Source organism: Anomaloglossus baeobatrachus, chromosome 2 (assembly GCF_048569485.1).
Source record: "Anomaloglossus baeobatrachus isolate aAnoBae1 chromosome 2, aAnoBae1.hap1, whole genome shotgun sequence".
In the NCBI taxonomy this organism is placed as follows: Eukaryota; Metazoa; Chordata; class Amphibia; order Anura; family Aromobatidae; genus Anomaloglossus; species Anomaloglossus baeobatrachus.
Window position 1 is genome coordinate 7,613,761 of NC_134354.1, and position 18,645 is coordinate 7,632,405.

Genomic DNA, 18,645 nt, shown 5'->3' on the forward strand with positions numbered 1-18,645 from the left:
ATGATCAAAAAATGCACATTATGAGCACTGAAGACGGAGAGATAGGGGACGCGGTCCGTGTGCGGGCATGTGGGGATCATATCAATAAGGGAGTAAACAGAAGAAAATATCATCACATGATCATTATACACACGTCCATCCCGCAGACCCGCCTCTCTATCCCCAACTGAGGCAGACGAAAAAATAGAGCGCACATCCCTATCAAAATTGTCCGTGCCACATTAGAAAATTAGGCTAGGCAGAAAGAGGTGCTGCTATTAGAGGATGGTAATGTAATGATCAAAAAATGCTCCTTATGAGCACTAGGAAAGAGGGAAAGAGAGAAATAGCCCTCGTCTCCCCAGGCTTCAGCACAATATATAAACCCTCATACCGGTCCTTCGTCGGTTTTCACACCTGGTGGGAAGGCCCCACATGGCTAGTGGGGACGTGTCACCCCACAGTCATGCATCACCAATCCCATTCAGGAAGACCAAACCCAGGGAGGACCGTGAGGAACCACATCGCATCCCTGGTCCCTGTCACCACAAGACCACCTGTTCCGAGGGACACGTATCTCCGGAAAAAGGATGTACATGTGTACAAGGCAAGGGCCAAGGAGTAACATGGGAGAATGGAAACAGATCGAAATAAAATAAAAAAGTTTGTCCCACATCACCAAATTATTAATAACCACAGGTAAAGATGTCAAGAGAACCAAAATTGCATGGCAAATGGAACCACATGGTAAAAGTAAGACAATAAGGGCTACTCAGAAAATCACTTGGTGAAATGCGACATAAGCTTCAATAGGACTTAAACATGCAAAAGGGGCCGCCGGAGTAGACGGATCCAGTTGTTCTCTCCGTGAGGTGGTGGTATTCCTCCACTTTTCCACATATCAGGTATCCGGCAGAGATCCAAACCATAGTTCAGCCAAACGGCACTCAGTCACCCACACCGCATGAAGGAGAAATATATCTAAGAGATAACATATCAGAAGATGAAAACAGGTCAGAGGTCATTACATAATTGAGCAAAAAATTGCCCCCGGTAGCAAAATTAAAAACATGAAAACAACACACAAACAAACAATTAAATTAAAAAAGGGGGGAGATTGCAAAGAGAAAAAGAAACAAGACATGGCTGGAACAACAACTAGATATCAAATTACAAAAAGGAGACAAAGCTGATGTTCTCATTGAGCCCCTTGGGGGCCAGGGTGTCCAAAGTGGAGATCCATCGAGCCTCTACTTGGGCTAGACGCTTTTTCAGATCCCCGCCACGAGATCCCCCACGTATATGGTCAATACCCCGTACCTTCAATCCAGACGGGTTACTCCCATGAAACTTAAAAAAGTGTCGAGGGAGTGTTTTCAACGTGGCGGGGTCAATGGTGTCCTTGGCCGCACTGATGTCCCGCACATGCTCCCTCGTGCGTACCCTCAGTTCACGGGAAGTGAGGCCAACATACACGAGGGAGCAAGGACACGTGGCATAATAGACAACGTGTGTAGTACCACACGTGATGTAACTCCTGATGTTAAATGTCTTAGTGCCATCTGAGGACGTGAATGTGGAAGTGCGGATGATGTTCTGACAGGCCAGGCATCGACCACATGGGAAACACCCTAACAGGGGACCTCGGGTACCGAAAGGGTTACAAATAGGTGGTACGTAATGACTTCTTACCAAAATGTCCCGAAGGTTTTTAGACCGACGGGCTGTCATGAGAGGGCCGGGAGGGAGGAAATCAGCGAGAATAGGATCCGATCGAAGAACAGGCCAGTGCTTATCCAGGATGCTTCGCATGGTCTGCCAGTGGTCGTTATGAGTACCTATGAAACGAATAGGTGGATCAGTTTTTTGTGCCTTGGGGGTGTATTGAAGCAGCTGCTGACGTGGAGTACGTTTAGCACGTAAATACCCCTTTCGGACACAGCGGTTACTATATCCTCGGTCCCTGAATCGGCTCCTAAGGTCGGCCGATTGCAATTCAAATGTCTCATCGGTGGAGCAAATCCGCCTAGTTCTCAGGAACTGACCAGTCGGGATAGCGCGTATTGTTGATGGTGTGTGGGCAGACGACGCATGCAGCAGGGCATTGACTGAAGTGGATTTGCGATGGACACTAGTCTGAATCATAGCCAGAGGGTCCACTTCGATGTTAATATCCAAAAAGTCAATGCACCTGCTGCTGTGTTTGTATGTTAATTTGATGTTAAGATTATTGTTGTTTAATTGCCTCATAAATTCGTCAAGCTGCTCCACTGTGCCCTGCCAAAAAAACAAAACATCATCAATATATCTGAGCCAGCACTGCACATGGGAGCTAAGCCCAGTGCCACCCTCGCCAAATACCATCCTCTCCCACATGCCGAGGAAGAGGTTGGCATACGCGGGGGCACAGGCCGCCCCCATGGCAGTGCCGCGTTGCTGCAGATAAAATTGGTCCTTAAAAATAAAAAAATTATGTGTAAGGGCAAAGTGGAGCAGCTCAAGGATAAATGTGTTAAGTTCGCTATCCCGACCGGCCATCCCCAAGAACAGGCGGGTGGCTTCCAAACCATCATGATGTGAGATACAAGTGTACAGGCTCTCCACATCAGCTGTAACGATCAGCATATTATGATCCATAAAGATGCCATCGATCCGCCGGAGCACGTCAGTTGTGTCACGGACATAGGAGGGCAAAGTTTCAACTAAGGGCTTAAGGTGGTAGTCAATGAATTTGCAGATGGGATCGCACAATCCTCCTATGCCGGACACAATGGGGCGCCCCGGGGGGCAGAGGGCATCTTTATGGATTTTAGGTAACAAATAAAAAGTGGGTATCGTAGGGTATTTGGTGGAGAGCCCGCACACCATTTTGTTGGTGATTAAACCAACCTCAGAAGCCGATTCAAGGATCTTGGAAAGGTCACGAGAAAAGGGCTGTACGGGGTTATAAGATAACTTAGAATAGGTACTCCTGTCTCGCAGCTGCCTCAATGCCTCCTTCTCATAACTTGCTACCGCCCAGATCACAATGTTGCCCCCCTTGTCCGCTGGTTTTATCACGATGTCAGATATATTATTTAACTCCTCTAGCGCTAGTCGCTGTCTATGAGTAAGATTGTCATGCCGTCTCCGTGATGAAATTTGTTTCAGATCACTAGACACTAGGCGAGTAAAAATTTCAATAGCAGGACAGAGGGACAAGGGGGGAAAGCTTGTGGATCTGGGCAGGAGTGAGGGAAATGAGGGTGTAGATTAGGCACAGCATCTTCTTCATCGGGGCCTGGATCCCAGTCACAAAGCTTCAGGCCATCTGCGCAGATCATTTCCCCTGTCTCATGGAACTCGCTACCTCAACACGTCAGATTATCTGCTACACCCGCAAGCTTCAAACTGAATCTGAAAACTCATCTGTTCAGAAATTACTATAACCTTCAATGACACCACCACCATACATACTTGACGCTCAACCTAAACAACTCCTACTGTCTCCTCCCAAAAATCCTTTAGAATGTAATCCCGCAAGGGCAGGGCCCTCTTCCCTCTGTACCAGTCTGTCTATAGTTACTTGTATATGTATTCTGTATGTAACCCCCTTCTCATGTACAGCACCATGGAATCAATGGTGCTCTATAAATCAATAATAATAAAAATAATAATAACTTCCTTGTCTGTACTCATTGCAGCTTTGGAGCAGACCTCTGATTCCCAGGCTATAGTGCGACTGAACAGCTATGCAAACTCAACCATCTCTAGTACCCCATACTCAGCAGGGCTGGTGGAAACTTGAGAGCTGTTAGGAAGCAAGTGCGATTGGATTGACACCACAGAGGAATGGAGTATTTGGGATCTTGAAATTGGGGTGGAGGAGAGGCCACTTTATGGAGCACTTCAGATCCATTGAAGCAGCTGCTGTTTTGGCCTCATCTACATTTGTTAGCGATGGTCGTGTCCATGAAAAAAGGGATCATATCAGATTATCCATGGGAAGAAGTACACCTGTTCTTTTTGATGTTATTTGTTGTTACAAAACGGTGACGCCTTAAACGCAAGCAGCCTGCTGCGGTTTCAGTTGCGCCCAGGCATCAGCTGCCATTCAGGCCTGTGCCTCGGGTTGTCCAGCTGGCTGCTTTCTCCTCCACGTGTAAGTGTGGAGAGGCAGCTAGTGCGCATGCGTGTGACGAATTACCCCAGCCGCAGCCTAACTCCAGTGTTTCGCCTAGTGAGTATGCTCAGCCTGACTGTGCCATTGCTGAGGCTAAGTCTTCATTTCGGGATACAGCGCATGCTCCCACACTTAGTGCGAAAAGCCTCTTTGCACAAGTACTTGCACTCCGTGCCGGGTCTAAGTCCTGTGTTGTGCCTAGACACCATGCTAAAGCTGATAGTCTTTTTTCAGAGACTGTATTTCATGCTACTGAGCTTGCTCAGGCACTTACTGCATCAGAAACTAGGTCCGGTAATGAACTCTTTGGCCCTGCCCCTGATGTGGGGGGCCCATTTAGACCACAGGGCATCAGGTGTCCTGACGATGTGGCCAGGCCACTCCCAAATGGCTTGCAGAGGCCCGCCCCTATGACTTGTCACCTCATTATTGATGGTCAGACGATGACTGGTGAGGTGTTTGGGTCATGACAGCCATGAGGTCATCATTGAAGTTGCGGTTCCAAATAGGACGCTAGTTATGCCACTCATGACGTGTCACTCTGCTTTTGTCTCCAGGAGGTGCATTGTGGTCCACCCTGGTTTGGGGCGGACCCAGGTTATAGAAGGTGCTGGAGCCAACAAGGAGGTGCCCAGTCTTCTATTATGCTCCGAAAGAGCACACCTCCATGTGTTGAACCCATTGCGGCTTTAGGCCAGAGGTAGGCAGGGATAGGGTGTCGATGCAGGCCGCCACCACAGTTGGTAACGCAGAACGGTTAAGACCAGCTCCTGTCCTACCAGTCCTGCTTGTGCAGCCCAGTGGCATTAACAGGCCTGCTGCTGCTGATGCGCCTGCTGTCCACAGGTGTGGCCCCTACGCACACGGTCAGCGTACTCAATGGCCCCTGTGATGTTAACAGGGAGTTCCTGGGCTGGGTGGGCGTGTGGACCCTGTGACGCTAACAGGGCTCACAGTCTCCAGATCCGAATGGCGTCTAACTCGGTTCAGGCTACTATTAGTTTCATAGCCACACAGCTCTGTATCCTCCACCTAACCTTCCAGTTGCCAACCTCTCCTTTTCCATCTGGGAGCACGGTGGACACTGACTGCTGAAGGTGATATATACCTTTCTCTTTCTTTTCTTATTAATTTTTGTTATATAGCGGTAACATAGTATATACCACCTTATCCAAATCTGCCAGTCCCACCGTAACAGATGGTGTTTCTTCATCAAATGTTACTTTTGCTTAACCACCAAATCCACGGACCAAAACTTTTTTCCCCTTTCCAACACACCTGTTCCCCTTTTCACCAGCATCTGTCCTTTTTCAACTCATTTTGTATATGACCAAAAGTGCAACTTTGCAGGGACACCGTACTCAACGCCATCTCAGCACAGCAGCCATCCCTCGGTCCCTCAGATGTGGACAAGTAAAAGCCCATTTCCTCCTATCCATGACAAAGCGTTGAGATTCACTCTGTGCAGCACTGGTGTTTAGTGGAAAAGCAGATGTAAGATTGCGTACCACCTTCTGCTGATACTCCTGTATACGTGCGTCCCTTTATATGGCTGGAATTATTTCGCCAAATTTTGTCTTGTACCGGGGATCTAACAGTGTGGCAACCCAGTAGTCAGGATTACTTTGAATTCGTACAATCCGAGGGTCATGTTGTAGGTAGTGCAGCAAGAAGGCGCTCATGTGTCTTGTGCATCCAGGAGGACCAAGTCCTTGGTGTGTTGGTGGCGGAGAGGTGAGAATCGTGCCTCCTTCCTCTGCCCTCTCCCCACAACCTCGCACAACCGAAATGTGAGCAAGCTCTCACTCATCTGCTGAGTCTTCCATGCCCATCGCAAGTTCGTCCTCCATTTCTTCATGGCTCCTGCACCTTCCTCAACACTTTTTGCTGATACTATGCGCCCTTGTTAATCCCTCTCCCTCACCATAACTGCCGCATAGGTGCCGCTCACCGTCTAGACCTTGTAGATCTTATTATCCCTTCTGCATATGACTCCTCCTGTACTTCCTCCCCTTCCTCTTGGACCAATACTTGACTCCGAATAATGCTTACAGTGTGCTCCATCTTGTAGATGACCAGAATTGTCACGCTGAGAATGGCATCGCCAGTGCTAAACATCTTCGTCGACATTTGGAAACTGTGTAGAAGGGTGCATAGGTCCTTGATCTGACACCACTCCAGCAGCGTGATCTGCACCACCTCTGGATCAAGTTAGCCCAGGCTATATGTCATAACGTATTGCAGCAGGGCTCTGCGGTGCTGCCACAAACGCTGCATGTGCAGATTCCAATTCCTGCGTGTCGGAACATCGCATTTCAGGCGTTTAACTGCCAGACCCTAAGACTTCCGGAGTGATGAAAGTTGTTGAGCTGCTGGGTGCGAAGGATGAAAGTGAGCACACAGCAGCGTGCCCGCTGCACAAGGCCATGTAGGCCGGGATGGTATTTTAAAAATTGCTGGACAACCAGGTGTCACGAACCACCGGGGGGGTCACTTAGAAATCCCCCGCGCTGGCTACCAGTACGTCACAATCGGGGGGTAGCAAGGGGGTGTCACCCCTCCTTTATACCTCCCGACAGACAGAGCACATGACGCGCTCTCTAGCGCCCCTCTTATAGTCAGGCCAATTATGGAATTGCCCGACAATAAGCAAGGAGGCCGCTATACTACTTATGCCGATTATTGCAGGGTCCCCGGTGAGAGTAAGGTATATATTCCCCCGACCTCCGCGGGCGGAATATATAAAATCTCCCCGAATCTCACTGGCCTCCCCACAATAATCCTTGGCACAATTCGCTGCCACCAACCGCTTCACGGTAACTATTAGCCGAACACACAGACGTGGGATTCTAGATCGAGATAACAGAACAGCCCAAGATTAATTATATAATTTAATCAGCCTAAAGCACACTAGAAACTACAATATATACAATAGGGAATCTACAGAATATACATATGTCAGAGTACAGTTACAATCAAAGCATGGTTTACAAACAGGCATACACAGTTCCAGCAGTTACCTTGTTGCGTCTGGCCACAGGGGGGCGCTGTAGACCAGGTTTCCAGGAACTCCCTCACAGGTCTTTCCCAACCAGGCCCCCGAGCAGAAGAACACTGGAAAATGGCCGAAGCAGGGTTATCAACCTGGGCAAATCCAGGTCCCCTCCTACCTTAGTGACCTCACAGGGAAGCACTGCCACTCCCCCTGCATGGATCAGAATTATCCAGCAAAGGGGATATTGGCCATAACTTTGCCTGGGAGCGTCGTAGGCGGACGCCAATGCTCTCATTGTGACAGTTATGAATTTAGCTACAGAACGAGGGGACTCATGACCTGTCTACGAGTTCCCATATGGCTGATATCACGCCTGGGGTATTTCCCAAGCTCCCCCTTCCATAAAAAAGGTGTGCCAGCATCGTCCGCCTGCGCAAACACCATTTTTATGGTTGCCATATTTATCGGAGATATGGCTTGCGAGATATGAACCATTTTTTACTGGAGTCGTTCTGTCTGGCTACTTCCAAGCCTTGCTAATGAGATACAACTCTTGTTACAGGGTGACGGCAGGGAGTCATCCTGGGTCCATTGTCCTCACATCATCTCATCTCCATATCAGAGGAGATGGCTGTTGGAGCTGTAAGTGGGATGTGACACCTTCACAGATGCTGGACATTTGAGAACAAGAAGGGAGGGGGGCACTGCCAGGGAGTGATGAGAGCAATTATGACTTCTAGTCATAATTCCTCTTCATATCCCAGGATTTACCCCACACCTCCCCCCTTTTGAGGGCGCTAGGGGGCAGCACACTCCGGTGTTCCCCCGTGCGCCCGTCCGCGACCTCTCCTTGTCGGGACAGCCCGTCTGCGTTACCGTGGTCACGGCCCCTTTTGTGGCGAATGGTGAAGTCGTATTGCTGGAGCGCAAGGCTCCATCGCAACAATCGCCCATTCGTCCCAGAGACGGTGTGCAACCAGCTGAGGGGATTGTGGTCCGTCTCCACGATGAAGTGGCGCCCGTATAGATAGGGTTGCAGACGCTGCAGGGCCCACACTATGGCCAGGCACTCCTTCTCCATTGTAGAATAGGCCACTTCCCTTGGTAACAGCTTCCTGCTCAGGTACAAGACTGGGTGCTCTTGGCTCGCAGAGTCCACCTGGCTGAGCACCGCACCGAGGCCGAAGTCACTGGCGTCGGTCTGTACTACAAACGGCCGCGTGAAGTCGGCTGCCTGTAGCACGGGCGGGCTGGACAGGGCGTCCTTTAGGGCCCGGAAGGCTGTCTCGCAGTCCACTGTCCAATCGACTGCAGAGGGCAGCTTCTTCTTGGTGAGGTCCGTCAAGGGCTTTGCCAGGCTACTATAGCATGGAACAAACCTCCTATAGTACCCAGCGGTCCCCAAGAAGGACATCACCTGCTTCTTGGTCCTGGGGGTGGGCCAGGATGCGATGGCCTCCACTTTCTCAGGCTCGGGCTTCAGCGTTCCCCCACCTACCCGGTGACCGAGGTACTGGACCTCGCTCATGGCCAGCTGACACTTTCCCGGCTTGATGGTCAAACCTGCCCGGTGGATCCGCCTGAGCACCTGTGCTAGATGCTCTAGGTGGTCCTCCCAGGTGGGACTGAAGACGGCAATGTCATCCAGGTACGCGGCCGCGTACCCTTCAAGTCCCTTGAGCAGGGTGTTGACCATCCGCTGGAAAGTGGCAGGGGCATTCCTCATCCCGAATGGCATCACCGTGGACTCGTACAGTCCAAATGGGGTAATAAAGGCAGAGCGTTCCCTGGCCTTGCGAGTCAGGGGGATCTGCCAATATCCCCGGCTCAGGTCCATGATGGTCAGGTACTGAGCCCCGGCCAACTGATCGAGCAGGTCATCGATGCGTGGCATTGGGTACGCATCGGCGACCGTGACAGCATTGAGCCCCCTGTAGTCCACGCAGAACCGAGTGGTTCGGTCCTTCTTAGGGACGAGGACTACAGGCGAGGCCCAAGCGCTGTTGGATGCCTGGATCACCCCCAGCTCCAGCATCTCGTCAATCTCCTGGCGCATGTGTTGCTGCACCTCCAGGGAGACCCGATATGCTGAACGCCGGATCGGGGGATGATCCCCAGTGTCCACGTGATGGACAGCCAAGTCAGTCCTTCCGGGCTGGTTGGTAAACAACCCCCGGAAGGGGAGGAGGGTGGCCCACAGCTGGGACCATTGGTCCTCCAAGAGCTGGTGGCCAACCTCCACATCCTCAATGGATCCGCCTGCCCTAACCTGGGCTAGCATATCCAAGAGGGTTTCCGCTTCTCCCTCCTCGGGCAGGTTGCACACGGGGAGCGCACATGCCTCCCGCTCATGATGTGCCTTCATCATGTTCACATGGAAGGGCTTTCGCCTTCCACGGGCGGGGTCCAGGGTGACCAGGTACGTTACAGGGTTGAGCTGCTGGTACACGAGGTATGGGCCTTCCCAGGCTGCCTGAAGCTTGTCCTGTGGTACGGGGACCAGTACCCACACCTTTTGACCCACTTGGTAGGTCCTCTCACAAGCGTTCTGGTCGTACCAACGCTTCTGATCGGCCTGGGCTTGAGCCATATTGTCGTGTACCAGTTGCGTCAAGGCCTGCATTTTGTCCCGGAAGCGCATGACATACTCGATGACCGACACTCCAGGGGTGGCCAAATCCCCTTCCCAAGCCTCTTTCACCAGAGCCAGGGGGCCCCGCACACGTCGCCCGTACAGGAGCTCAAACGGTGAGAATCCTGTTGAGGCCTGTGGAACCTCCCGGTAAGCAAATAACAGGTGTGGGAGATACCGCTCCCAGTCACGCCCATGGGACTCGACCAACATCTTAAGCATCTGCTTTAAGGTGCCATTGAACCGCTCGCACAGGCCATTAGTCTGTGGATGGTACGGGCTGGCCACCAGATGTCGCACCTGGACTTGCTTACAGAGGGTCTCCATCAGCTGGGACATGAATTGGGTCCCCCGGTCGGTGAGCATTTCCTGGGGAAAACCCACTCGGGAGAAAATCTCCAGCAATGCGGTGGCCACCTTGTCAGCCCGAATGGACGACAAGGCCACTGCTTCTGGGTACCGGGTGGCATAGTCAACTACCGTCAGTATGAAGCGTTTCCCGGAGCTGCTGGGGATGGCCAGCGGGCCGACCAGATCCACAGCCACCCTCCTGAAAGGCTCATCGATGATTGGCAGAGATACTAGTGGGGCTTTGGGGTGTGGCCCCGCCTTCCCCACTCTCTGACAGGTTTCACACGAACGGCAGTAGGCAGCCACATCGGCCCCCATTTTTGGCCAGTAGAAATGCTGGTTTAACCTGGCCTTGGTCTTAGCGATCCCTAGGTGTCCGGCCATCGGAATCTCATGTGCGATCCGCAACAACTCCGTCCGGAACGGATAGGGTACCACCAACTGTCGGTCCCTGGGCCACGCCTCCGGTAAACCCTGCTGGACCGTGGCCCGGTACAGCCGTCCTTGGTCCCAGACCACTCGCTCCAGGTCCGAGTCCGAGGGAGGCTGTGCCGCCTGCTCCTTTAGAGCTTTCAGGCTGTCGTCAGCTTCTAACGCTGCCTGAAACCCCTGACCAGATGTGGCCAGAATCGACGAGACTGTCACATCTTCGGTCAGTACCCCGGGACCTGTGTCCTGGCCTCCACCTGACTCGGCTGCCACTTGGTCAGAAGGGGAAGAGCTATCGGACCTCCGGGAGGCCCCTTGGCTTCCAGCACTCCCACTGCGGGTGACAGCGGCCACAGCCGCTGCGACCGTGGGTCGTGCCTGCTCCTCCTCCGTTCCTGACCAAGTCGCCGGTTCAGGCAGACCTACCTGGCTTCCTGACACCCCGGTTGTGGGGGAACCCTGCACCGAGATCTTACCTGGGAGCACTTCCGCTCCTGGACCGGCCCCAATCTCACCTGCCTGTTCCCCCTCTGCAGCAACAGAACCCCGCTGTGAAATCTCTGGGGACCCCACATTTGCTGTGGTAGCCCCCACCCCACACACTGGTCCTCCCCCTGCAGCACCCTGCTCTCTGCTTATCCCTGCAGAGGGCAACAGATCCCAGCTCACAGGCTGGTTACTTGTAGAGGCATGGTCACACCTTTCTCTGACCCCCTCCCCTGTCACAGCTGCAGCTGAGTGTGTGTCTATGGTGTCTATGCAAGCAGAAATATCAGAGTTCACTCCCTCCTCCCTTACATCATTCATAGATAACACATTAACATTGTCCGGAGGCACGTCAGCACTGGCTGAAGGTTCAGCCTTTGGGGCGGGGCCAAACTGGGAGGTTATTTGCCCCAAATCTGTCCCAAGTAGCACGTTTGCAGGGATCCGATCGGTTACCCCCACCTCCCTCACCCCTCGCCCTGCGCCCCAGTCCACATAAATGTCAGCAACAGGCAGCGCCGGGTCAGTGCCTCCAATCCCGGAGACAGCGAGGGTTTTTCCAGGGATCAAGTCTTGGGGGGACACCATCTCAGGCCGCACCAGAGTCACCTCCGAGGCGCTGTCTCGCAGTCCTATGGTCACAGACCGGCCGACGGTGACAGGTTGGAAGCTGTCCAGGGACCTACCACCACCCCCACCCACACAATACACCTTGGGCGGCCCTTGGGACGGGGACGGAGCCGGGGCCTTGGGACGCTGAGGGCACATGGCCTTGAAGTGTCCAGGTAGGTTGCACTGGTGGCACCGTCTTGGTTCCGCCACGGGCCTGGAGAGGGGAGTTGAGGGGGACACCCCCTGCAGTCTAGGGGCAGGTGGGGCAGTCGCAGAGTTCATCTTACCCCCTCTCCAGGTGCTGCTGGTGGCCGCTCTCCTGGCCTCAGGGGCCCGGTTGTTGGTGTAGTCATCGGCAAGGGCAGCTGTAGCCGTGGACCCCTTTGGCTTCTGGTCTCGGATGAACTGGCGGAGATCCTCAGGGCAGTTCCACAAGAGTTGCTCCGTGATGAACAAGTCCAGGATCTCCGGTCCGGTGGAAAGCTGCAGGCCTTGGGTCCAGTGGTCGGCAGCTCGGGCAAGTGCCCGCCTGTGGTCAGCCCAGGAGTCCTTTGGTCCCTTCTGTAGGCTCCGGAACTTCTTGCGGTAGGACTCTGGAGTGAGGTTGTACTGTTGGATCAGGGCCCGCTTGATGGTGTCGTAGCCCTGATCTGCCTCAGCAGGCAAGTCCCCAAGGATATCCAGGGCCTTACCCCTTAAACGGGGGGTCAGGTATTTGGCCCACTGGTCCTTGTCCAGATGGTGCTGCAAGCAAGTCCGTTCAAAAGCAGTCAAGAAAGAGTCCAAGTCTCCATCCTTCTCCAGCACTGGGAAGTCCTCAACACGGACCTTTGGAAGTTTGGTGTCTTGAAGGTCACGTGTGGCTGATGAGGGCCGGAGCTGAGCTAGCTGCAGCTGGTAGTCACGCTCTGCCTGTCGCTCTCGCTCTCGCTCTTCACGCGCTGCTTGCCGCTCCGCAGCCTCACGCACTGCTTGCCGCTCCGCAGCCTCAGCATCACGCGCTGCCTGCCGCTCTGCCCTGTGCTCTGCCAGGAGTCCCTTGTAGCCCTCCTGGTCTCCAGCCTGGAGAAGGGCCATAGCCATTTGAAGAAGGCTATCCGAGCCTCCCAGGCTCGGTGGAATGGCACGTGGTGATCTGCGGCCCGCTGCGGAGCCTGGTGATTCACTGTCCATTGCAGAGCGGAGGGCTGGCATCTGGCTCGTTGAGGAACCTTGGGTGAGCTGCTCCTCATCTTGTCCATAATTGCCAGCTTGTGCGCTGTCCTCTGCAGAACGGTTTTCTGGCGTCGAGCTCCTGGAGGACTCGTGGGCAACCTCCTCATTGCTGTCCACAGCACCGTCCTCCCTCTCTTCGGCTCCTGCCTTAGCATTGGCCAGTTGCCTAGCTCTGCTCCTGGTGCCATCCGCCATTCTTGCAGACTTTTGGTCACTGACACAGAACTGACACCTGATGCCTCCACACACCTTACAGTATCTGCACTCTGACACTCTAGTGTTGAGCTAGTCTGAAGACCCCAGCAGCCACAGCTGCTGCAGGCAGTCTTTAGTGTCTGGGAGTATGGGTCTCACACTCACACACACTATTATCTCGATCCCACCGCTTGCCACCAATATGTCACGAACCACCGGGGGGGTCACTTAGAAATCCCCCGCGCTGGCTACCAGTACGTCACAATCGGGGGGTAGCAAGGGGGTGTCACCCCTCCTTTATACCTCCCGACAGACAGAGCACATGACGCGCTCTCTAGCGCCCCTCTTATAGTCAGGCCAATTATGGAATTGCCCGACAATAAGCAAGGAGGCCGCTATACTACTTATGCCGATTATTGCAGGGTCCCCGGTGAGAGTAAGGTATATATTCCCCCGACCTCCGCGGGCGGAATATATAAAATCTCCCCGAATCTCACTGGCCTCCCCACAATAATCCTTGGCACAATTCGCTGCCACCAACCGATTTACGGTAACTATTAGCCGAACACACAGACGTGGGATTCTAGATCGAGATAACAGAACAGCCCAAGATTAATTATATAATTTAATCAGCCTAAAGCACACTAGAAACTACAATATATACAATAGGGAATCTACAGAATATACATATGTCAGAGTACAGTTACAATCAAAGCATGGGTTACAAACAGGCATACACAGTTCCAGCAGTTACCTTGTTGCGTCTGGCCACAGGGGGGCGCTGTAGACCAGGTTTCCAGGAACTCCCTCACAGGTCTTTCCCAACCAGGCCCCCGAGCAGAAGAACACTGGAAAATGGCCGAAGCAGGGTTATCAACCTGGGCAAATCCAGGTCCCCTCCTACCTTAGTGACCTCACAGGGAAGCACTGCCACTCCCCCTGCATGGATCAGAATTATCTAGCAAAGGGGATATTGGCCATAACTTTGCCTGGGAGCGTCGTAGGCGGACGCCAATGCTCTCATTGTGACAGTTATGAATTTAGCTACAGAACGAGGGGACTCATGACCTGTCTACGAGTTCCCATATGGCTGATATCACGCCTGGGGTATTTCCCAAGCTCCCCCTTCCATAAAAAAGGTGTGCCAGCATCGTCCGCCTGCGCAAACACCATTTTTATGGTTGCCATATTTATCGGAGATATGGCTTGCGAGATATGAACCATTTTTTACTGGAGTCGTTCTGTCTGGCTACTTCCAAGCCTTGCTAATGAGATACAACTCTTGTTACAGGGTGACGGCAGGGAGTCATCCTGGGTCCATTGTCCTCACATCATCTCATCTCCATATCAGAGGAGATGGCTGTTGGAGCTGTAAGTGGGATGTGACACCTTCACAGATGCTGGACATTTGAGAACAAGAAGGGAGGGGGGCACTGCCAGGGAGTGATGAGAGCAATTATGACTTCTAGTCATAATTCCTCTTCATATCCCAGGATTTACCCCACACCAGGTTCAACACGTGAGCCATACAAGGCACGTGTGTCACATTGCCCTGAAGAAGGGTCGCAGACTGGTTTGCATCATTGTCGCACCCGACCTTCCCTGACTGCTGGTTGACTGTAGACAACCATTGATGAAACTCGGTCTCACTCTCCAGAGCTAACCGTCCACAATTCCTCAGCAGTGTCTCACATTTCCCCTACATTTCAAAGTAAACATTTGACCGCCTGATGGCCTTGAGCTCTTCTGCCAGCATAGTAAGGAGGTGTGTGGGATTCCTTGGTTACAAGGAAGGGTGGCCTGACCACACAGGGTTTGGGCCGAGGTGGAGGACCCACACGAGGTTGAGGAGGCAGAAGCAGTGGAGGAACTTGTACATACAGAGGAAGGATTGACACACAAGTCGTGGGGACGGCAAGACTTGTACAGCAAACCCTTCTCCATCTCTCACCATAGTTACCCAGTGCCCAGTCAGCAACATGTAACTCCCCTGTCCATGCTTACTGGTCCAAGTATCTGTGTTGAAATGCACCCTGTCACACACAGAGTTTCTCAAGGAATTGGTGAGGTTGTGTGCGACCTACTGTGGTAGCGCGGGCACGCCTTTCTTGGAGAAGGAGTGACGACTGGCCATCGGCTCTTGGGGCACTGCAATGGGCATAAGGTCTCGAAAATCCTCGGTCTCAAAAGGGTGTAAAGGCAGCATTTCTGTTGCCAACAAGTTGCAGATGATGAAACTCAACCTCTTAGGCATGTCATGCCCTTCGAAAATCATGTAAAACATAGCGAGAAAAAGAAAAAGATGCTTTGCATGAAGCACTCTCAAAAATACGCGTGCCTTTCCCGTCCCCTGGCTGACCCAGGGGAAGAAAAGTCCTCTGAGAGCCATGACTTGTTCATCTTGGTTCTTTTAGAAACACAGCGAGGGGACTCCAACCACAGTCTCCCTCGTTGCCACTAATTGGGCCACACACACCCCACTTGACTGGCATCAGTTGACCCCCCTTTTGAAAAAGAAAAAGATGCTTTGCATGAAGCACTCTCAAAAATACGCGTGCCTTTCCCGTCCCCTGGATGACCCAGGGGAAGAAAAGTCCTCTGAGAGCCATGTCCACATTGTCAGTGGACAGACACGTGTACTTATCTGCCAGCAGACCCCCAGCAGCACTGAAGACAGGTTCCGAGAGAACGCTGGCTGCGGGACACGACAAGATCCCCAAGGCGTACGTGGCGAGCTCAGGCAATTTATCCAGATTGGAAGCCTAAAATGAGCAGGGCTCAAGTTGCACAATAATGGAATCGATGTTTCCTTGCATATACTCATATATCTGTGTGTCCTCCTCTTTTTCCTTGTCCAGCTGTTTTGTTTTCGCATGAGTATATGTCCTTGTCACTTTCCCATGTGTTTGTGTTGTGTTGTGAGTTGTTTGTCACCTTTTGGACACCTTTGAGGGTGTTTTCTAGGTGTTTTTATGTGTTTGTGATTGCCTGCCATTGTTTCCTATGCGGTTCGAGTTCGGTTCGTCGAACGTTCGACAAACCGAACTCGAACGGGACCTCCGTTCGGCGAACCGACCTCGAGCCGAACCGGGACCGGTTCGCTCATCTCTACTAGAGAGGTGGATGGCCATATATGCCCCTTGGCTACTGGAGAGGTAGATTGCTGTATATGCCCCTCAGCTACTGGAGAGGTGGGCGGCCGTATATGCCCCTCGGCTACTGGAGAGGTGGACGGCCATATATGCCCCTTGGCTACTGGAGAGATGGATGGCCATATATGCCCATTGGCTACTGGAGAGGTGGACGGCCGTATATGCCCCTCGGCTACTGGAGAGGTAGACGGCCGTATATGCCCCTCGGCTACTGGAGAGGTGGATGGCCGTATATGCCCCTCGGCTACTGGAGAGGTGGATGGCCGTATATGCCCCTCGGCTACTGGAGAGGTGGATGGCCGTATGTGCCCCTCGGCTACTGGAGAGGTGGATGGCCGTATGTGCCCCTCAGCTAGTGGAGAGGTGGACGGCTGTATATGCCCCTCAGCTACTGGAGAGGTGGACGGCCGTATATGCCCCTCAGCTACTGGAGAGGTGGACGGCCGTATATGCCCCTCAGCTACTGGAGAGGTGGATGGCCGTATATGCCCCTCGGCTACTGGAGAGGTGGATGGCCGTATATGCCCCTCGGCTACTGGAGAGGTGGATGGCCGTATGTGCCCCTCGGCTACTGGAGAGGTGGATGGCCGTATGTGCCCCTCAGCTAGTGGAGAGGTGGACGGCTGTATATGCCCCTCAGCTACTGGAGAGGTGGACGGCCATATATGCCCATTGGCTACTGGAGAGGTGGACGGCCATATATGCCCCTCGGCTACTGGAGAGATGGACGGCCGTATATGCCCCTCGGCTACTGGAGAGATGGACGGCCGTATATGCCCCTCGGCTACTGGAGAGGTGGGCGGCCATATATGCCCCTCGGCCACTGGAGAGGTGGGCGGCCGTATATGCCCCTCGGCCACTGGAGAGGTGGACGGCTGCATATGCCCCTCGGCTACTGGAGAGGTGGACGGCCGTATATGCCCCTCGGCTACTGGAGAGGTGGACGGCCATATATGCCCCTTGGCTACTGGAGAGGTAGATTGCTGTATATGCCCCTCAGCTACTGGAGAGGTGGGCGGCCGTATATGCCCCTCGGCTACTGGAGAGGTGGACGGCCATATGTGCCCCTTGGCTACTGGAGAGATGGACGGCCATATATGCCCATTGGCTACTGGAGAGGTGGACGGCCGTATATGCCCCTCGGCTACTGGAGAGGTAGACGGCCATATATGCCCCTCGGCTACTGGAGAGATGGACGGCCGTATATGCCCCTCGGCTACTGGAGAGATGGACGGCCGTATATGCCCCTCAGCTACTGGAGAGGTGGGCGGCCATATATGCCCCTCGGCCACTGGAGAGGTGGGCGGCCGTATATGCCCCTCGGCCACTGGAGAGGTGGACGGCTGCATATGCCCCTCGGCTACTGGAGAGGTGGACGGCCGTATATGCCCCTCGGCTACTGGAGAGGTGGACGGCCATATATGCCCATTGGCTACTGGAGAGGTGGACGGCCGTATATGCCCCTCGGCCACTGGAGAGGTGGACGTCCATATATGCCCCTCGGCTACTGGAGAGGTGGACGGCCATATATGCCCATTGGCTACTGGAGAGGTGGACGGCCATATATGCCCCTCGGCTACTGGAGAGGTGGATGGCCGTATATGCCCCTCGGCTACTGGAGAGATGGACGGCCGTATATGCCCCTCGGCTACTGGAGAGGTGGACGGCCATATATGCCCCTCGGCTACTGGAGAGGTGGACGGCCGTATATGCCCCTCGGCTACTGGAGAGGTGGACGGCCATATATGCCCCTCGGCTACTGGAGAGGTGGACGGCCATATATGCCCATTGGCTACTGGAGAGGTGGACGGCCATATATGCCCCTCGGCTACTGGAGAGGTGGACGGCCGTATATGCCCCTCGGCCACTGGAGAGGTGGACGTCCATATATGCCCCTCGGCTACTGGAGAGGTGGACGGCCGTATATGCCCCTCGGCCAGACTATTTTAGATACACTCTTTCAAGACATCTCTTTCTGGAGGAGAGAGGTTAAACAAATGGTATGCAATGGATTGTAAAGCCCTTCCCGGCTTTCCCGCGATGTCCTGCTCCTCTCTCTCGTAGGGACGCCGGCAATCTCACCTTCCCGGCCACACTATTCCTTCCCCAGTCCCTGTTCCTGTCTCCTGGGGCCTGCGCACGCCGCACAGACCTTCTGGGAGTCCTTAGGACATGCAGATGTGGCGCCCCAGGACCTGGTCGCCACAACAGCATTGCCCTCCCAAAGGGTTAATGCTGAGCCTGGAGGTAATTGGGAGATCTATTGGCCAGTAAGTTAACACCCAACACAGTTCTCCCTCCGGCCAGCAGGGGGAGCTCTGAACCTGGAACTTCAGGGAGCATTCCTTAAGTCTGGCTGAAGGGAGGAAGTAGTGGTTAGTCTGGAGTGAGGAGTGAAAGGGGACAGACGGAGAGTAGTGCTGCCTTGTGGAACTGG